The sequence below is a fragment of the Kogia breviceps genome, chromosome X (assembly GCF_026419965.1).
Source record: "Kogia breviceps isolate mKogBre1 chromosome X, mKogBre1 haplotype 1, whole genome shotgun sequence".
Taxonomy (NCBI): Eukaryota; Metazoa; Chordata; class Mammalia; order Artiodactyla; family Physeteridae; genus Kogia; species Kogia breviceps.
In genome coordinates this window covers 78,032,177-78,053,734 of record NC_081330.1, presented here as the reverse complement: position 1 = coordinate 78,053,734, position 21,558 = coordinate 78,032,177, and positions in this window count along the sequence as shown.

Sequence of the window (21,558 nt, the reverse complement as noted above, 5' to 3'; positions counted from 1 at the left end):
GTCCTTTTTAAAGATTTCTTGCATTTTCTCCATTCTGTTTCCGAGATTTTAGATAATCTTTGCTATAATTACTCTGAATTCATTTTCAGGTAGACTGCCTATTTCCTCTTCATTTGTTTGGTCTGGTGGGTTTTAACCTTGTTCCCTCATCTGCTTTGTGTTTCTCTGTCTTCTCATTTTGCTTAATTTATTGTGTTTGATGTCTCGTTTTTGCAGACTGCAGGGTCATGGTTCCCATTGTTCTTGGTGTCTGCCTCCAGTGGCTATGTTCAGTTCAGTGTGCTGTGTAGTCTTCTTGTTGGAGGGGACCGCTGTCTGTGTTCTGGTGGATGAGGCTGGATATTGTCTTTCTGGTGGGCACGACTGCTTCCTTTGCTGTGTTTTTGGGGTGGCTGTGACCTTATTATGATTTTAGGAAGCCTCTCTGCTAATTGGTGGAGTTGTGTTCCTGTGTTGCTAGTTGTTTGGCATAGGATGTCCAGCACTGTAGCTTGCTGGTAATTGATTGGAGCTGGATCTTAGCATTTAGATGGAGATATCTGGAAGAGCTCTTTTCAACTGATATTATGTGGAGCCTGGAGGTCTCTCATGGACATATGTCCTGATCTCAGCTCTCCCACTTCAGAGGTACAGGTCTGACACCCTGCCGGAGAACCAAGATCCTGTCATCCACATGGCTCTGAAAAAAAGGGAGAAAATAAGAAAGAAAGAAGGAAAAAATAAAATAAAGTTACTAAATTATTTTTTAAATTATTACAAATAAAAAAGTTAAAAAGTAATAAAAATTGAAAATTTATAAAATAGAAAAAAAGAAAAAAAACAGACAGAACCTTAAGACAAATGGTAAAGGCAAAGCTATACAGACAAATTCACACAGAGAATCATACACATAACCACTCACAAAAAGAGAAAAAGTAACAAGAAATATATATCTTTATATATATAGAAAAAAGGAAGAGAGCAACATAATTAATAAACAAATCTACCAATGATAGTACACTCTAAATACTAAACTAAGAAATACATGAAATCAGAAAAAAATAGATGCAGAATGCAAATCCCAAGTCTACAGTTGCTCCCAAATTCCACCACCTTAATTTTGGGATAATTCGTTGTCTATTCAGGTATAGCAGAGATACAGCATACATAAAGTTGATTATGGAGTTTTTGTGTGTGTGTGTGTGTGATATGCGGGCCTCTCACTGTTGTGGCCTCCCCCACTGCGGAGCACAGGCTCCAGACACGCAGGCTCAGGGGCCATGGCTCACGGGCTCAGCCACTCTGTGGCACGTGGGATCTTCCCGGACCGGGGCATGAACCCGCGTCCCCTGCATCGGCAGGCGGACTGTCAACCACTGCGCCACCAGGGAAGCCCCGATTATGGAGTTTTAATCCATTGCTCCTGAGGCTCCTGGGAGAAATTTCCCTTTCTCTTCTTTGTTCTCACTGCTCCTTTGGTTCATCTGTGGATTTGACCCTGCCTCTGCATGTAAGGTGCCTTAGGGCATCTGTTCTTCATTCAGACAGGACAAGGTTAAAATAGCAGCTGATTTGGGGACTCTTGCTCACTCAGGCCAAGGGGAGGGAGGTGTATGGAATGCAGGGTGAACCTGCTGCAACAGAGGCTGGTGTGAGTTTGCAACAGCCTGACACACACCGTGTGTTCTCCTAGGGAACTTTTCCCTGGATCATGGGACCCTGGCCATGGTGGGCTGCACAGGCTCCTGGGAGGGGAGGTGTGGATAGTGACCCGTGGTTGTACACATGTTTCTTGGTGGCTGCAGCAGCAGTCTTAGCATTTCACGCCTGTCTCTGGTGTCTGCGCTGTTAGCCGTGGCTTGCACCTGTCTCTGGAGCTCGTTTAGGTGGTGCTCCTAATCCCCTCTCCTAGCACACCCTGAAACAATGGTCACTTGACTCTTAGGCAGGTCCAGACTTTTTCCCAGACTCGCTTCCAGCTAGCCGTGCTGCACTAACCTCCTTCAGGCTGTGTTCATGCAGCCAACCTCTGTCCTCTCTCTGGGGTCTGACCTCCAAAGCCTGAGCCTCAACTCCCAGCCCCCACCTGGCCTGACAGGTGAGGAGACAAACCTCTCAGGCTTGTCGGCACTGATCCTCTGTGTGAGAATCTTTTCTTTGCACTCTGCGCCCTTATTGCTGCTCTCTCTAATCCATGGCTCTAAAGTTTTCCCCCTGCTAGCCCCCGTTTCCAGCAGTGAAGGGGCTTCCAAATGTGTGGAAACTTTTCCTCCTTCACATATCCCTCCCCGAGGTGCAGCTCCTGTTCCTATTCTTTTGTCTCTGTTTTTTCTTTTGCTCTACCCAGGTACGTGGGGAGTTTCTTGCCTTTTGGGAAGTCTGAGGTCTTTTGCCAGCATTCAGTATGTGTCCTGTAGGAATTGTTCCACATGTAGATGTATTTCTGATATATTCGTGGGGAGGAAGGTGATCTCCATGTCTTACTCCTCTGCCATCTTGAAGGTCTCCCCTCCCATGAAGTTTTGATATAGCAGTTTATATATGTAAAAGGTTGTCTTAAATTTCTGGTCCTGTTCCTTCTAGAGAAGTTCCTTTAGCATTTGTTATAAATATGTTTTGTTGATGCTGGATGCTCTTAGCTTTTGCTTGTCTCCAAAGATTTTGATTTCTGTCAAATCTGAGTGAGAGCCTTGCTGGGTAGAATATTCTTGTTTGTAGGTTTTTCCCTTTCATCACTTGAAGTATATCATGCCACTCCTGTCTGATATGCAGAGTTGCTGCTGAAAAATCATCTAATAACATTATGGGGATTCTCTTGTATGTTATTTGTTGCTTTTCCCTTGTGGCTTTTAATATTTTCTCTTTGTCTTTAATATTTGTCAGTTTGACTAATATGTGTTTCAGCATGTTCCTCCTTGGGTTCATCCTGTATGGAATTCTTTGAGCTTCCTTGATTTGAGTTAGTGAATCCTTTCCCCTGATAGTGATGTTTTCGGTTATATTATCTTCAAATATTTCCCAGGCCCTTTCTCTTTCTCTTTTTCTTCTGGAACCACTATAATGTAAATGTTTGTGCATTTAATGTTGTCCCATATGTCTCTGAAACGGTCCTCATTTCTTTTCATTGTTTTTTCTTTATTCTGTTCCACAGCAGTGATTTCCAGCACTCTCTCTTCCAGCTCACTTATTCATTCTTCTGACTCAGTTTCTACTACTGCTTCCTTCTGATGTATTTTTCATTTCAGTTATTGTATTGTTCATCTCTGTTCTTTAAATCTTCTACCTCCTTGTTAAACATTTCCTGTATCTTCTCGATATGTGACTCCATTCTTTTTCCTAGATTTTGGATCATCTTTTCTATCATTATTCTGAATTATTATTCAGGTATATTGCCTATCTCCTCTTAGTTTAGTTGTTCCTGTGGGATTTTATCTTGTTCGTTTGTCTGCAACATATTTCTTTGTAGCCTCATATTGTCTAACTTTCTGTGCTTGTGGTCTCCTTTCCAGAGGCTGCAGGATTGTTGTTCTTCTGGCTTCTGGTGTCTAACCCCTGGTAAGTGAGTTTGGCTCTGGTGCTTGTGCAGGGTCTCTGGTGGGTGGGACTGGTGCCTGCCCTCTGGTGGTTGGAGCTGGGTCTTGTCTCTCTGATAGGCAGGGCCATGTCCTGAGGTGTGTTTTGAGGTGGTTGTGAGTTCAGTACGACTTTAGGTAGCCTGTCTTGTGATGTGTGGGGCTGTGTTTCTATCTTGGTGGTTGTTTGGTCTGAGGGTTTCCAGCACTGGAACCTTCAGGTCGTTGGGTGGGGCTGTGTCTTGGTGCTGAAATTTAGACCTCTAGGTGAGCTCACGCTGATCAATATTTCCCGGGGCTTCTGCTACTTGTGTCCCTGCCCTCCCAGTGAGTTATAGTTGACATTTGCCTCCCGAGGAGACCCACAAGACCCATAGGTAGGTTTAGCCCAGGTTCCTATGGAGTTGCTGCTTTGTGCTGGGTCTTAGTGCATGTGAGACCTTATATGTGCCCTCCAAGACTGGAGTCTCTGTGTCTCTGTGGAGCTCCTGTACTCAAGCCCTGCTGGCTTTCAAGGTTAAATGTTCTGGGGGTTCTTCCATGTGATGCCAGACCCTCAGACTCTCTTGGAGGACTATTTTAATGTAGGAACGCCCTTGTGTAGCCTGCTTGGGTGAGTTTATTTACTTACTTTTGGTGCAAGGGTTGGGGTTTTTTTAATAGTTAATATTGTCTAAGGTTTTATTTGTTGTTTTCTCTATACATTATACATTGATATTGTATTATTACTAGTATAACAGAATGGCATAAATATTATACACATGCACCACACCCAAGAAATATCCACATGTTATATGCATAAGAAACATGCTAAGAAAAGGAGAATGATTTTTTCATAAAGAATTGCAAACTCAAGATTATTTAAAATATAAGAATATTTTTAATGAGTATATTTCAAATACAAAGAAGAACTCTACTTGCTTTTGTCTTTCACCAACTTCGAAAAAAGTATTTAAAAATTTGCAAAAATCTCAATATGTTGTTTAGTTTTAATGTTATCAACCTGCATGGAGACAGGTTGTACTACCTTCCTACAGAATACAGTATTTCTACTTTAGGACTTACTGAAGTATGGCTCATATAATTCTGTTCACATGTCAACATTAACCAAGCCTAAAACACTAAGTTCATGCTGTACCTAAAAAGTATCCTGTTCAGTGTCTAGAAGGAAGACAGTTTCAGAATACCTAGCAAATGCTTGAGACTGAGAAAAACACAACATCAGGCCCTGATGAGGGAATAGGAGTTTCAATTCTGCCACTACAATTCTTATTTAAAGTTTAGAAGGTACATTTTTTAGTATAGATACATGAAATGTAATGGTTAATAGGGGATAAAAACATACTTCCTTAGCCTTTTCAGAGGAAAAAAGATAATGAAGCAAAGAACATTGAACACATTATCCTAAGACTAAATGTTCACAGATAACCATGATGAGTTATCTTCTGTTGAAAGAACACATAAAATATTTAGTTACTTGTATTTTTTAACCACTTGAAGAGACAGTAATTTACCAGTGCCAAACTTTCAAAAGAACATTGAAATCGATTTCAGATCTATCTGTGATTAAATTTTCTTTCAAAACTGTAATGAAGTGAGTATTCTCTGAAACAGGGGGTAGCAGTTTAAAATAAGTGGGCATTTGGCATGTTTTGTGTTCTGCTTATGCTCCTTGGCAACAACAGTACAGCTAACCAGGATTTTTTTTTTTTTATTGCTCTTTCTGGATATGTTTGACAACTCGTTATTCCCATACTCTTTTAAAATGGGGCTTGCTCAGTCAGGGATGCAGATAGCACACCAAACCCATAAAACAATTAGTGGGAAGCCTTGGCATTGGATTCAAAGTCCTTTATAAAAAGTGATGTAGATGGCTGTGTGAAATATGACGTCTGGGAAACCCCCATAAAAATATTTTTTAAAACATCTTTATTGGAATATAATTGCTTTCCAATGTTGCATTAGTTTCTGCTTTATAACAAAGTAAATCAGTTATATATATACCTATGTCACCATATTTTGTCCCTCTTGCATCTCTCTCCCTCCCACCCTCCCTATCCAACCCCTCTAGGTGGTCATAAAGCACCAAGCTAATTTCCCTGTGCTATGCCGCTGCTTCCCACTAGCTATCTATTTTACGTTTGGTAGTGTATTTATGTCCATGTCATTCTCTCACTTTGTCCCAGCTTACCCTTCACCCTTCCTGTATCCTCAAGTCCATCTCTAGTAGGTCTGTGACTTTATTCCCATCTTGCCCCAGGTTCCTCATGACTTTTTTTTAGATTCCATATATGTGTGTTAGCATACGGTATTTGTTATTCTTTTTCTGACTTATTTCACTTTGTATGACAGACAATAGGTCCATCCACCTCACTACAAATAACTCAGTTTCGTTTCTTTTTATGGTTGACTAATATTCCATTGTATATATGTGTCACATCTTCCTTATCCATTCATCTGTTGATGCACACTTAGGTTGCTTCCATGTCTTGGCTATTGTAAATAGAGCTGAAATGAACATTTTGGTACATGACTCTTTTTAAATTATGGTTTTCTCAGGGTATATGTCCAGGAGTGTGATTGCTGGGTCGTATCGTAGTTCTATTTGTAGTTTTTAAAAATATCTTTATAATTGCTTTACAATGGTGTGTTTGTTTCTGCCTTACAACAAATTGAATCAGTTATACATATACATATGTTCCAATATCTCTTCCCTCTTGCATTTGCCTCCCTCCCAGCCTCCCGGTCCCACCCCTCTGGGTGGTCACAAACCACCTAGCTGATCTCCCTATGCCATGAAGCTGCTTCTCACTAGCTATCCACCCTATGTTTGGTAGTGTATATTTCTCCATACCACTCTCTCACTTTGTCACAGCTTACCATTTCCCCTCCCCATATCCTCAAGTCCATGCTCTAGTAGGTCTGTGTTTTATTCCTGTCCTCTCCCTAGTCTCTTCATGACATTTTTTTTCTTAGATTCCATATATATGTGTTAACATACGGTACTTGTTTTTCTCATCACTACAAATAACTCAGTTTCATGTCATTTTATGGCTGAGTAATATTCCATTGTATATGTGTGCCACATTTTCTTTATCCATTCATCTGTTGAAGGACACTTAGGTTGCTTTCATGATCTGGCTATTGTGAATAGAGCTGCAATGAACATTTTGGTACATGACTCTTTTTGAATTATGGTTTTCTCAGGGTATATGCCCAGTAGTGGGATTGCTGGGTCGTATGGTAGTTCTATTTGTAGATTTTAAGGAACCTCCATAGTGTTCTCCATGGTGGCTGTATCAATTTACATTCCCACCAGCAGTGCAAGAATGTTCCCTTTTCTCCACACCCTCTCCAGCATTTATTGTTTGTAGATTTTTTGATGATGGCCATTCTGACCAGTGTGAGATTATATCTCAATGTAGTTTTGACTTGCATTTCTCTAATGATAAATGATATTGAGCATTCTTTCATGTGCTTGTTGGCAATCTGTATATCTTCTTTGCAGAAATGTCTATTTAGCACTTTTGCCCATTTTTGAATTGGATTGTTTGCTTTTTTGATATTGAGCTATATGAGCAGCTTGTAAGTTTTGAAGAATAATCCCTTGTCATTTGCTTCATTTGCAAATATTTTCTCCAATTCTGAGGGTTGCCCTTATGTCTTGTTTATGGTTTCCTGCAAAAGACTCTAAGTTTCATAGGTCCCATTTGTTTATTTTTGTTTTTATTTTGATTTCTCTAGGAGGTGGGTCAAAAAGGATCTTGCTGTGATTTATGTCATAGAGTGTTCTGCTTATGTTTTCCTCTAAGAGTTTGATAGTGTCTGGCCTTACATTTAGGTCTTTAATCCATTTTGAGTTTATTTTTGTGTATGGTGTTAGGGAGTGTTCTAATTTCATACTTTTACATGTACCTGTCCAGTTTTCCCAGCACCACTTACTGAAGAGGCTGTCTTTTGTCCACTGTATATTCTTGCCTCCTTTATCAAAGACAAGGTGACCATATGTTCCTGGGTTTATCTCTGGGCTTTCTATCCTGTCCCATTAATCTATATTTCTGTTTATGTGCCAATACCATACTGTCTTGCTTACCGTAGCTATGTAGTATTGTCTGAACTCAGGGAGACTGAGGACTCCATCTCCACTTTTCTTTCTCAACACTGCTTTGGCAATTCAGGGTCTTTTTTGCTTCCATATAAATTGTAAATTCTTTTGTCTAGCTCTGGGAAAAATGTCAGTGGTAGTTTGATAGGGATTGCATTGAATGTGCAGATTGCTTTGGGTAGTACTGTCATTCTCACAAAGTTGATTCTTCCAATCCAAGAACATGGTATATCTCTTCATCTATTTGTATCATCTTTAATTTCTTTTATCAGTGTCTTATAATTTTCTGCATACAGGTCTTTTGTCTCGTTAGTTAGGTTTATTCCTAGGTAGTGTATTCTTTTTGTTGCAATGGTAAATTTGAGTGTTTTCTTAATTTTATTTTCAGATTTTTCATCATTAGTGTATAGGAATGCCAGAGATTTCTGAGCATTAATTTCGTATCTTGCTACTTTGCCAAATTAATTGATTAGCTCTAGTAGCTTTCTGGTAGCATCTTTAGGACTCTCTGTGTATAGTATCAAGTCATCTGCAAACAGTGACAGCTTTATTTCTTCTTTTCCAATTCAGATTTCTTTTATTTCTTTTTGTACTCTGATTGCTGTGGCTAAAATTTCCAAAACTATGTTGAATAATAATGGTGAGAGTGGACAACCTTGTCCTGTTCCTGATCCCAGTGGAAAAGATTTCAGTTTTTCACTGTTCAGGACAATGTTGGCTGTGGGTTTGTCATATATGCATTTGTTATCTTGAGGAAAGTTCCCTCCATGTCTACTTTCTGCTGGGTTTTTATCATAAATGGGTATGGAAATTGGTCAATAGCTTTCTCTGACTATTAAAATGATCATATGATTTTTCTCCTTTGAGTTGTTAATATGTTGTAACACATTGATTGATTTGCATATATTGAGGAATCCTTGCATTCCTGAGAAAAACCCCACTATATCATGGTGTATTATCCTTTTAATGTGTTGTTGGATTCTGTTTGCTACAATTTTGTTCAGGATTTTTGCATGTATGTTCATTAGTGATTTTGGCCTGTAGTTTTCTTTCTTTGTGACATCTTTGTCTGGTTTTGGTATCAGGGTGATGGTGGCCTCATAGAATGAATTTGGGAGTGTTCCTCCTTCTGCTATATTTTGGAAGAGTTTGAGAAGTATAGGTGTTAGCTCTTCTCTAAATGTTTGATAGAATTCACCTGTGAAGCCATCTGGTTCTGGGCTTTTGTTTATTGGAAGATTTTTAATCATAGCTTCACTTTCAGTGTTTGCATTTCGTCTGTTCATATTTTCTATTTCTTCCTGGTTCAGTCTAGGAAGGTTGTGCATTTATAAGAATTTGTCCATTTCTTCCAAGTTGCCCATTTTATTGGCTTATAGTTGCTTGTGGTTATCTCTCATGATCCTTTCTATTTCTGCAGTGTTGGTTGTTACCTTTCCTTTTTCATTTTTAATTCTATTGATTAAAGCCTTATCCCTTTTTTCCTTGATGGGTCTGGTTAATGGTTTATCAATTTTTTTTTTTCTTCTCAAAGAACAAGCTTTTAGTTCTATTGATCTTTGCTGTCATTTCCTTCATTTGTTTTTTCAGTTATTTCTGATCTGATCTTTATTATTTATTTCCTTCTGCTAACTTTCTGGGTTTTTTTATTCTTCTTTCTACATTTGATTTAGGTGTAAGATCAGGTTGTTTATTTGAGAGGTTTCTTGTTTCTTAATATAATATTGTATTGTTATAAACTTCCCTCTTAGAACTGCTTTTGCTGCATCCCATAGATTTTGCATTGTTGTGTTTTCATTGTCATTTGTTTCTAGGTAGTTTTTGATTTCCTCTTTGATTTCATCAGTGATCTCTTGGTTATTAAGTAGTATATTGTTTAGCCTCCATGTGTTTTTATTTTTTACATATTTTTTCCTGTAATTGATATCTAGTCTCATAGCATTGTAGTCGGAAAAATACTTGATAACAATTTCAATTTTCTTCAATTTACCAAGGCTTTATGTGTGACCCAAGATATGATGTCTCCTGGAGAATGTTCCATGAGCACTTGAGAAGGATGTTTATTCTGTTGTTTTAGGATGGAGTGTCCTATAAATATCAATTAAGTTCATTCTGTTTAATGACTCATTTAAAGCTTGTGTTTCCTTATTTATTTTCATTTTGGATGATCTGTCCATTGGTGAAAGTGGGGGTTAAAGTTCCCTACTATGATTGTGTTACTGTCAATTTCCCCTTTTATGGCTGTTAGTATTTGCCTTATGTATTGAGGTGCTAGTATGTTGCATGCATAAATATTTACAATTGTTATATTTTCTTCATGGATCAATCCATTGATCATTATGTAGTGTCCTTTTTTGTCTCTTATAATAGTCTTTATTTTAAAGTCTATTTTGTCTGATATGAGAATTGCTACTCCAGCTTTCTTCTGATTTCCATTTCATGGAATATCTTTTTCCATCCCCTCGCTTTCAGTCTGTATGTGTCCCTAGGTCTGAAGTGGGTCTCTTGTAGACAGCATGTATACCTGTCTATGTATTTTTGTTGAAGCCTTTAATCCATTTACATTTAAGGTAATGATCAATATATATGTTCCTATTACCATTTTCTTAATTGTTTTAGGTTTGCTTTTTAGGTCTTTTCCTTCTCTTGTGTTTCCTGCCTAGAGAATTGCCTTTAGCATTTCTTGTAAAGCTGGTTTGGTGCTGCTGAACTCTCTCAGCTTTTGCTTGTCTGTAAATGTTTTAATTTCTCCTTCAAATCTGCATATGATCCTTGTTGGGTACAGTAATCTTTGTTGTAGGTTTTTTTCCTTCATCACTTTAAATATGTCCTACCACTCCCTCCTTGCTTGCACAGTTCCTGCTGAAAGACCAGCTGTTAACCTTATGGGGATTCCCTTGTATGTTATTTGTTCTTTTTCTCTTGCTGCTTTTAATATTTTTTCTTTGTATTTAATTTTTGATAGTTTGATTAATATATCTCTTGGTGTGTGTCTCCTTGGATTTATCCTGTATGGGACTCTCTGTGCTTCCTGGACTTGATTAACAATTTCCTTTCCCATATTAGGGAATTTTTCAACTATAGTATCTTCAAATATTTCTCAGTCCCTTTCTTTTCTCTTCTTCTGGGACCCCTATAATTCGAATTTTGGTGCATTTAATGTTGTCCCAGAAGTGTCTGAGACTGTCCTCAATTATTTTCATTCTTTTTTTCTTTATTGTGCTCTCCAGTAGTTATTTCCACTCTTTATATTTCAGGTCACTTTTCCGTTCTTGTGCCTCAGTTATTCTGCTGTTGATTCCTTCCAGAGAATTTTAAATTTCATTTATTGTATTGTTTATCACTTTTGTTTGTTCTTTACTTCTGCTAGGTCCTTGTTACACGTTTCTTGAATTTTCTCCATTCTATTTCCCAGATTTTCGATCATCTTTACTATCATTTTTCTGAATTCTTTTTCAGGTAGACTGCCTATTTCCTCTTCACTTGTTAGATCTGGTGGGTTTTTGCCTTGCTCCTTCATCTGCTCTTTCTCTGTCTTCTCATTTTCCTTAACTTACTGTGTTTAGGGGTCTCCTTTTTAGGCTTCAGGTTCATACATCCTTTTGTTTTTGGTGTCTGTCCCCGGTGGCTAAGGCTGGTTCAGTAGGTTGCCTAGGCTTCGTGGTGGAGGGGACTAGTGCCTGTGTTCTGGTGGATAAGTCTGGATCTTGTCTTTCTGATGGGCAGGTCCGTGTCTGGTGCTGTCTTTTGGGGTTTCTGTGGACTTATGGTTTTAGGCAGCGTCTCTGCTAATGGATAGGGTTGTGTTCCTGTCTTGTTGTTTGGCATAAGGTGTCCAGCACTGTAGCTTGCTGGTCGTTGAGTGGGGCTGGTTCTTAGCGTTGATATGGAGATCTTTGGGAGATTTTCACCATTTGATATTATGTGGAGCTGGGAAGTCTCTTATGGACCAGTCTCTTGTACTTGGCTCTTCCACCTCGCAGACACAGTCCTGACGCCTGGCTGGAACACCAACAGCCTGTCATCCACACAGCTCAGAATAAAAGGGAGAAAAGAAAGAAAGAAGATAAAATAAAATAAAGTTATTAAAATATAATTTAAAAGTAATTATTTAAAAAATGTTTAAGTAATATAATATAAGATAGAAAGAAAGAAGAGAGCAACCAAACTTAAAAACAAATCCACCAATAATAACAAATGCTAAAAACTATACTTTAAAAAAAAACCCCATAAACGGACAGACAACCCTAGGACAAAAGGTAAAAACAAAGCTATACAGACAAATTCACACAGAGAAGCATACACATACATACTCACAAAAAGAAAAAAAGTTTATATATATATATATTTATATATTTATTTATATATTTATATATATTTATTATAAATATATATATTTATATATTCATTTTATTTATATATATAAATATATAAATATATATATCATTGCTCCAAAATCTACCTCCTCAATTTTGTATGATTGATTGTCTATTCAAGTATTCCACAGATGCAGGGTACATCAAGTTGGATGTGGACATTTAGTCCTCTGCTCCTGAGACTGCTGGGAGAAATTTTCCTTTCTCTTCTTTGTTCACACAGGTCCTGGTGTTCAGCTTTGGACCTGACCCCGCCTCACCATGTAGGTCGCCTGATGGCATCTGTTCTTCACTCAGTCAGGACAGTGTTAAAGGAGAAGCTACGTTGGTGGCTCTGGGTCACTCAGGCTGGGGTGAGGGATGGGTATGGAATGAGGGGCGAGCCTGCAGTGGCAGAGGCTGGTGTGACGTTGCACCAGCGTGAGGCATGTCCTGTGTTCTGCTGGGGAAATTGTCCCTGGATCATGGGACCCTGGCAGTGGCTGGCTGCACAGGTTCCCAGGAGGGAGGTGTGGATAGTGACCTGTGCTTGCTCACAGGCTTCTTGGTGACTGCAGCAGCAGCCTTAGCATCTCGTGCCCATCTCTGGGGTCCACACTGCTAGCCATGACTTTCGCCCCTCTCTGGAGCTTGTTTAAGCAGTGATCTTAATCCCTTCTCCTCCTGCATCACAAAACAAAAAGGCAAGAAGTAGTCTCTTGCCTCTTCAACAGCTCCAGACTTTTTCCCGGGCTCCCTCCCAGCTACCTGTGGCACACTAGCCCCTTTCAGTCTGTGTTCACACAACCAAACCCAGTCTTCTCCCTGGAATCCAACCAAAGCCAAAGCCTCAGCTTCCATCACCCACCCATCCTGGTGGGTGAGCAAACAAGTCTCTCAGGCTGGTGAGTGCTGGTTGGCACTGATCCTCTGTGCAGGAATGTCTCCACTTTGCCCTCTGCACCCCTGTTGCTGCACTCTCCTTTGTGGCTCCAAAGCTTGCCCCTTTCTCCACCTGCAGTCTCCGTGGATGGAAAGTCTTCCTTTCCTCCTTCACAGCTCCCTTCCACTGGTGCAGGTCGCGTCCCTATTCTTTTTTCTCTTTCTTTTTTCTTTTGCCATACCCAGGTTCATGGGGAGTTTCTTGCCTTTTTGGATGTCTGAAGTCTTCTGCCAGTGTTCAGTAGGAGTTGTTGCACATGTAGATGTATTTTTGATGTATTTTGGGTGAGGAAGGTGATCTCCACGTTTTACTCTTCTGCCATCTTGAAGCTCCTCTTGAGGGTTGTTTTTAGTATAGATATCTGCCACCTCTTTCCTCAATGTATGCTGGCTGCTATCCCCTTTATAGGAGGTGTGACTGATGTTGTGATGACCAAAGCCTGCACTGAATATTGAGCAGGGCTTCCGCTTTGCTCTGTGGTGTTCACTGCCCTGTCAGAAGTGGGGTCTGCTACTTAGTTCTTGGGGTAGAGGCCCACAGATCTATTTATTAGCTTTGTTTTTGTTCTGCAGTGTGATGTAGGTGGGACTGGAGCACTCCCACTTGGAAGGAAGCCACTGAGTCTTCCTCCTCTGGAGGAGTTCACCTGTGTGTGTGCTCTGTGGTGTCACCTTTTACCTGTTGTGCGAGCTCTCAGATTACACTGTTGTAGGCACTGCTCTCTGCCCCACCTTAACTTTGGATATGCCAGTGACTGGCCCTGTTGTCTCTCAGATGTTGTTTTCCCCAAGCCCCAATGTAGATCCACTGAAGTCAGGTCCAAGGATTGCAGTAATTATGGATCTGGACCTGCTTTGGCTGCTATGGGGACAGTTCACTCTCTGGCTTGTCCCAACCCCCACTTTTATGTCCCCACAAAGTCTACAGCTGCTAAAGTTAGACCTGTCTTGGCTGTGGGAGCATTTGTTGTGCATTCAGATGTTCCACATGTGCTGAATTAACCATACCAGTCACAGGATCTTAATCCATGGTTTGCACTGCTGCAAGGAGAGATTTCAGCACTTCTTCCTTAGTCACACATCTCCTGGAGTCACACATCTCCTGGATTTCAGGTTTGGTTTCAGCCCCACCTCTGTGTATGGGTCACCCACAACCGTCTGCTCCTTGCCAAGGCAAGAGAGATCAGATACAGCGACCCCAGGTGCACAGGCCTGTTTCAGAAAGAGGATTTGGGGGTGGTGGCTGACTGGAGTGTGCATATTCATTCAGGAGGGAGGGGGAGACATTGGCAACAATTGGGGTGCATGCACTTGCTCTGGCAGGAGCCCCTCCTAGTACTTGTGGAGGTGGGGGCTGGCATGTGGGGAGAGAGTTTTGATGGTGACCCTGCCCTTCATGCATCACTCTGAAATGGCGCTTCACTTCTATGATGGTCTGGGCTTCCTCCAGGAGCATTCCTGGTTATGGAGTTCCTCACTCCTGTCCCCTCAGGCTGTCTCTGTGCAGCCAACAGCAGTTCTCTCCCTGGGTCTTCTCTCCAAACACCACAGTCCAACACTCAGCTCCTGTCAGCACTGGCAGACACCCATCTCAGGCTGGAGCGCACAGGGCTGTGACATGACTATCTGTGTAAATCTCACTCTGTCCTGCCTGCCACAGACCAATTGCTGCTCTTTCCTCTGGCAGCCCCCAAAGCTCCCTTTTTATCTCAGCTGATCTCACCAATGAGAGGTCTTCTCTGGGTGTGAGAACCTCTCCTCTCCTTCAACTCCCCACCAGGTGCCCAGGTCCCATCCCATTTCCTGTTTTCTTCATTTTTATTTTTATTTTCTCTCTTTTGTCTTACCCAGTTATTTGGGGGACCTTTTCTTATCCTTTTAGGTGTCTCATGTTCTCTTTTAGTGTTCAGCAAGTGCTCAGTGAGAATTCTTCTATTTGTAGATGTGTTATTGATGTACTTGTAGGGAGAGGTAAATTCTGGTCCTCTTATTCTGCCATCTTGGGAAATGTCTAACTTCTCAGTTCATCCAATCTTTCCCTCTGTTCTTTGAATGTCTTTACTATCATTACCTTGAACTCTTTTTGAAGTAGATGGCTTATTTTCACTGTATTTAATTCTTACTCTGGTGTTTTATCTTGTTCCTTTGTTTGGAACATATTCTGTTGCCTTATTTTTTCTAATTTTCTACTTTTACTTCTATGTATTTGGTAAGTTGGTTACATTTCTTGACTTTTGAAATGTGGCCTTTTGTAGGTGATGTCCTATGTGTCACAGCAGCACACTCCCCTCTGGTCACCACAACTATATGCTCTAGGGATGTCCTCTATTGTAGGTTGCATGGGTCCTTCTCTTTTGGTGGGATGACTACTGTGGGTGTTCTTGTAGGTGTGACTGTCCTCCAATCTTGTTGGTTGCCAGGTCTTGCCTTGTGTGGAGGCTTCTGCCATGTGTAGGTAGGGCCAGGTTAAAACGTGGCTGACTACAGAGCTCTGGGTTGTCCTGTGGTTTTCCCACTGGTTGGCAGAGCCAGTTTCCTGGGAGTGTGGTTGCAGGGCTGTGGGTCGTGGATCTACTGACCATCGGCTGGTGGGAAGAATTTATACTGTCACTACTTGCAGATGACATGATTTGTATATAGAAAACCCTAAAATCTTCACCAAAAAAACTGTTAGAATAAATTCAGCAAAGTTGCAGCATACACAATTAATATATAGAAATCTGTTCCTTTTCTATACACTAATAATGAAAAAACAGAACTAGAAAGCAAAAAAAAATCCTGTTTAAAATCACATCAAAAATTATAAAATACTTAGAATAAACATAACCAAAGAAGTGAAAGAGCTATACACTGAAAACTATAAAACATTGATGAAGGAAATTGAAGATGATACAAAGAAAAAGAAAGTTATGCCCTGCTCTTGGATTGGAAGAATTAATATTGTTGAAATGGCCATACTACCCAAATAAATAGAGATTTAATGCAATCCCTATAAAAATACCTGTGACATTTTTCACAGAACTAGAACAAATAATCCTAAAATTTATATGGAACAACAAAAGACCTCAAATTTCCCAAGTAATCTTGAAAAAGAATAACAAAGCTGAAAGTATCACTCTCATAGACTTCAGATTATAATACAGACTGTAGTAATTAAAACAGCACTGTAGAGAGAGAGATTCAAGATGGCAGAAGAGTAGGTAGAAGTGGAGTTCATCTCTCTCCAAGGATGCATCAGGAATACATCTATAGATGCAACAATTCTCACAAAACCCTGGAGGAACACTAGCAGAAGTTATTGGACACAAGAAAGGACTATAAAGATCCCTGTATAACTGGGTAGGATGGAAAATATGAAGGGAGGAGGAGGATAGGAAGTTGGATGGAACCTACATACTGGGGTGGGGGACCTGAAGCAGAGGGGAGATTTCCAAATTCAGGGAAACTCCCTCTCCAACGAGGAAACCACTTCTCTGATGGGAAAAGTGATTTGGACAGAAGGGTAGCATTTGAGGCTGTCAGAAGAGGGTGAAGTGGCCTATCTGTAGAAAATGGGACAGATTGAGAAATACTCAGATGGTCCGTACTGTGGCCCTACATGCACTGGACTGGGACATATGTTCACAGTTGTGCAAAGGGGTTGGGAGCTGGTGCATGGGGATTGGAGACCAGGCCCAGAGCGAGAACTGCTGTTGGCTGTGGGGAGACAGACTGAGGGAACATGAGGGAGGAAAACTGAAGCAGGACATACCTATGGAGGAAGACTGGACTGTCATGGAAGCAGGGCACTACTGATGAGTAACACGCAGGGAGAGGAGCCACTATTGTAACCTCTCTCATCCACACACTGGTGCCTGCCGATGACAATAAAAGAAACATGCTGTGAGCAGGCTCTTGTGTTCCAGCTGCCGAAAAATAATAAAAGCCCCCTCAGAGCAGGCTCTCATGTGCCAGCTGAAGGGCAATTTTTTAAAAAGCCCTCTCAGAGCTGACCTTTGCACACCTGCAGCTGGGTGCCAGAAAATCCCTGGCCATGGCTGGCCCTCATGTGCATTATGCTGGGCACCAGAAAAAAGCCTCACTAGGGCCATATCTCTTGTGCCCATGGCTGCCTGCTTCCCTGTGCATGTGGCAGCACCAGTGCTCCCATGATCCAAGCAGTCATACCACCTCTGTGCCCAGTATTCAAAGGGGCAGACCCAAGATCTCCAAGGAAGCATCAGGACCAGACTCCTGTGAGTGGACCACACACAGACATAGGGATAAAACCAAAGCTGAACCCCAGGGACAGGGTGACTAAAGAAGAAGAACAAAAATCTTTACATCAGCTGTACAAACTTCAGATTAAATTCCCATGATCAGTTAGGTAGACCCTGTGTCTATGGAATATCTGAGAAGACATTGAGTGTTCCCACAAATGAAAACGGTCTAGCTCTGGCAGCTGTGGATTTTGGGGGCAGCACACACAGCAATTGGGCCAGATCAGAGTCTGAGTGGTCCCCACAGGGCCCACAGCAGGCCTAGAGACCAGCACAGAGGCAGAGGAGAGCCCCTTGGGGAGGCAGAGGTGGGCTGTGGCTCATGGTGTGTGCAAGGAAACTTATAGCAGAGACCCCAGGGAAACATAATTATTACTATTAATTTTATTGTTTTGATTCATTCTGTTGTTGGTTCTAGATTTTTGTGGGGTTTTTTTTCTTTCCATTTTTGTTTGTTTGTTGCTTTAGTTTTTTTTTTAAAAAAAAATTAAGTCCTTTGGGATCTCCATGTTTTATAACATAATTTTATTGTTTATACATTTCTATTTTTACTTTGCTTTTCTGTTGTTCTGTGCTCTTTTCCCTTATTTCCTTCTTCCTCTTTTTCTTTTAAAAATATTTCCATTTATACTTTGTTTTTCTGTTGTCCTGCAATTTTTTTCCTTTATATTGTATTTATTATTTTTTAAAATAATTTTAATGAGTTTGTTTTGCTTCCTCACTTTATTCTTCAGCTGGCACACTGATTTGTTTTTAGGTTATGTGTTTTTGTTAGTTTTAATCCTAACTGTTTGATTTCATTTTTGAGTTCTTCTATTTGTCTGTTTTTTCTCTTGCTTTTTGTTGTATTTGGCTCTGTTTTTATTTCTTTTAGGTGTGTGTGTGTTTCCTTATTTCTGTTTTTGTTTGTTTGATTTTGTTTTTACCATTTGCTGGTGTTTTGTTTGTCTCTTTTTTGCTTTCATATATTTTCTATTCTATTTTTTAAATATTTCTGTTTCTACATTGATTTCTGTTGTTCTGTCTTCTTTCCCCGTTCTCTTTTTCTTTTTTCTATAATGTTTCTCTGTTTGTTTTGTTTCTTTGCTTCATTCTTCAGTTGACACTCTGCTTTGGTGTTGTTTTTTGTTTTTGGATTTTGTCAGCTTTTTTCTTAACTGTTTGATTTCCTTCTTGGGTTCTTTTGTTTGTCTGGCAGTTCTCTTGCTATCTGATTTACTTGGTTCTGTTTTTGTCTCTTTTGTGTGTGCATGTTTCCTTGTTTCTCTTTCTGTTTGTTTGATTTTACTTTTTCCATTTTTCTGGGGTTTTGTTGGCTTTTCTTTTAAACCACTTTAATGCCAGACGTGCGACTTGGGGATCTTGGTCCCTTGACCAGAAGTCACGCCTGAGGCTCTGGAGTGAGAGCACTGAGTCCAGGATGCTGTACCACTAGAGAATTCTTGGCACCAGGGAAGACTAATCGCTGAGAGCTCTCAAGGAAGCCTCTATCTGAACCCAAGACCCTGCTCCACCCAACTGCTCCCAGTGCTAGATGCCTCACACCAAACAACAAACAAGACAGGAACACAAATTCACCAATCAGCACACAGATGACATAAAATCATACTAAGCTGACAGACAGCCCAAAGCACATCACCTGATATGGCCCTGCTCATAAGAGGGAAAAGACTCAGATCCAGACACCAGAACACAGGCACCAGACCATCCCTTCAGGAAGCCTACACAAGACACTGGACAAACCGCACTACTGGGGTCATTGAACTCAAGCAAGAGGAAATACGACCCTGCAGCCCAGGGAAAGGAGACCTCAAATACTGTAAATTAGACAAAATTAGAAGACACAGAAATATCTTACAGGCAAAGGGGCAAGATAAAAACCCACAGGAACAAATAAAAGAAGAGTGAATAGGCAAACTACCTGAAAAAGAATTCAGAGTAATGAAAAAAAGATGATCCAAAATCTTGGAAACAGAATAGAGAAAATACAAGAAACGTTTAACAAGGATCTAGAAGAACTAAAGAACAAACAGTAATGAACAACAAATAACTGAAATTAAAAATATTCTAGAAGGAATCAAAGGAAGAATAACAGAGTCAGAAGAACGGATAAGTGAGCTGCAAGAAAGAAAGTTGGAAATAACTGCTGGAGAGCAGGATAAAGAAAAATAAAGGGAAAGAATGGAAGACAGTCTCAGAGACCTCTGGGACAACATTAAGCACAACAATATTCAAATTATTGGGGTCCCAGAAGAAGAAAAATAAAAGGGGTCTGACAAAATATTTGAAGATATTATAGTAGAAAACTTCCTGAACATGGGAAAGGAAATACTCAATCAAATCCAGGAAGCACAAAGAGCCCCACACAAGATAAACCCAAGGAGAAACACACCAACACACATATTAACCAAACTAACAAAAATATACATAAAGAAAAATTATTAAAAACAGCAAAGGAAAATCAACAAATAACATACAAGGGAATCCCCATAAAGGTAACAGCTGATTTTTCAACACCAACTATGTAGGCCTGAAGGGAGTGGCAGGATATATTTAAAATGATGAAAGGGAAAAACTCATAACAAAGATTACTCTGCACAGCAAGGATCTCATTCAGGTATGACGGAGAAATCTAAAGCTTTACAAACAAGCAAAAGTAAGAGAATTCAGCACCACCAAACCTGCTTTACAACAAATACTAAAGGAATTTCTCTAGGCAGGAAACACAAGAGAAGGAAAATACTTATAAAAACAAACTCAAAACAACTAAGAAAATGGTAATAGGAATATAAATATCAATAATTACCTTAAATGTAAATGGATTAATTGCCCCAACCAAAAGCTACAGGCTGGTTGATTGGATACAAAAACAAGACCCATATATATGCTGTCGACAAGAGAACCTTTTCAGACTTAGGGACACATACATATGAAGGTGAGGGGATGGAAAAAGATATTCCACACAAATGGAAATCAAAAGAAAGCTAGAGTAACAATACTCATAACAGATAATAAAATAATTTAAAATAAGGACTGTAAGAAGAGACAAGGAAGGACACTACAAAATGATCAGGGAATCAATGCAAGAAGAAGATATAACAGTTGTAAATATCTTTGCACCCAACACAGGAGCACCTCAATACATAAAGCAAATGCTAACAGCCATAAAAGGGGAAAGTAACAGTAACACAGTTATAGTAGGGGAATTTAACAGGCCACTTATACCAATGGACAGATCATCCAAACAGAAAATAAATAAGAAACAATAAGCTTTAAAAGACACATTAGGGGAGCGAGAAGAGGGCGGAAGAGTAAGACACGGGGATCACTTCCTCCTCACAGATACATCAGAAATACATCTACACGTGGAACTTCTCCTATAGAACACCCACCGAACGCTGGCAGAAGACCGCAGACCTCCTAAAAGGCAAGAAACTCCCCACGTACCTGGGTAGGGCAAAAGAAAAAAGAATAAACAGAGACAAAAGAATAGGGATGCGACCTGCACCAGTGGGAGGGAGCCGTAAAGGAGGAAAGGTTCCAACACACTAGAAGCCCCTTCACGGGTGGAGACTGCGGGTGGCGGAGGGGGAAGCTTCAGAGCCGCGGAGGAGAGCGCAGCAACAGGGTGCGGAGGGCAAAGTGGACAGATTCCCGCATGGAGGATCGGTGCCGATCAGCACTCACCAGCCCGAGAGGCTTGTCTGCTCACCTGCCGCTGGCGGGTGGGGTGGGCAGGGCTGCGAACTGAGCCTCGGGCAGATCCCAGGGAAAGGTCTGGAGTTGGCAGAGTGAAGACAGCCTGAAGGGGTTAGCGCACCACGGCGGGCCGGGAGGGAGTTCGGGAGAACTCTGGAGCTGCCGAAGAGGCAAGAGACCTTTTCTTCCCTCTTTACCTCCTGCTGCGTGAGGAGAGGGGTTTAAGCGCGCCGCTTAAAGGAGCTCCAGAAAGGGGCGTGGAGCTGCCAAAGAAACAAGAGACTTTTTCTTGCCTCTTCGCTTCCTGGGGCGCGAGGAAAGGGAATTAAGGGCACCACATAAAGGAGCTACAGAAACGGGCGCGAGCTGGGGCTGTCAGCACGGACAACAGAGACAGGTGTGGGACGCTAGGATTGCTACTGCCGCCACCAAGAGGCCTGTGTGCGAGCACAGGTAACTCTCCACACTACCCCTCCCAGGAGCCTGTGCAGCCCGCCAGTGCCGGGGTCCCGGGATCCTGGGACTGCTTCCCTGGGAAAATGCACGACACGCCTTGGGCCGGTGCAGCGTCATGCCGGCCTCTGCGGCTGCGGACTCGCCCCACATACTTGCCCCACCCCTCCTGCCTTAGTGAGCCAGAGACCATG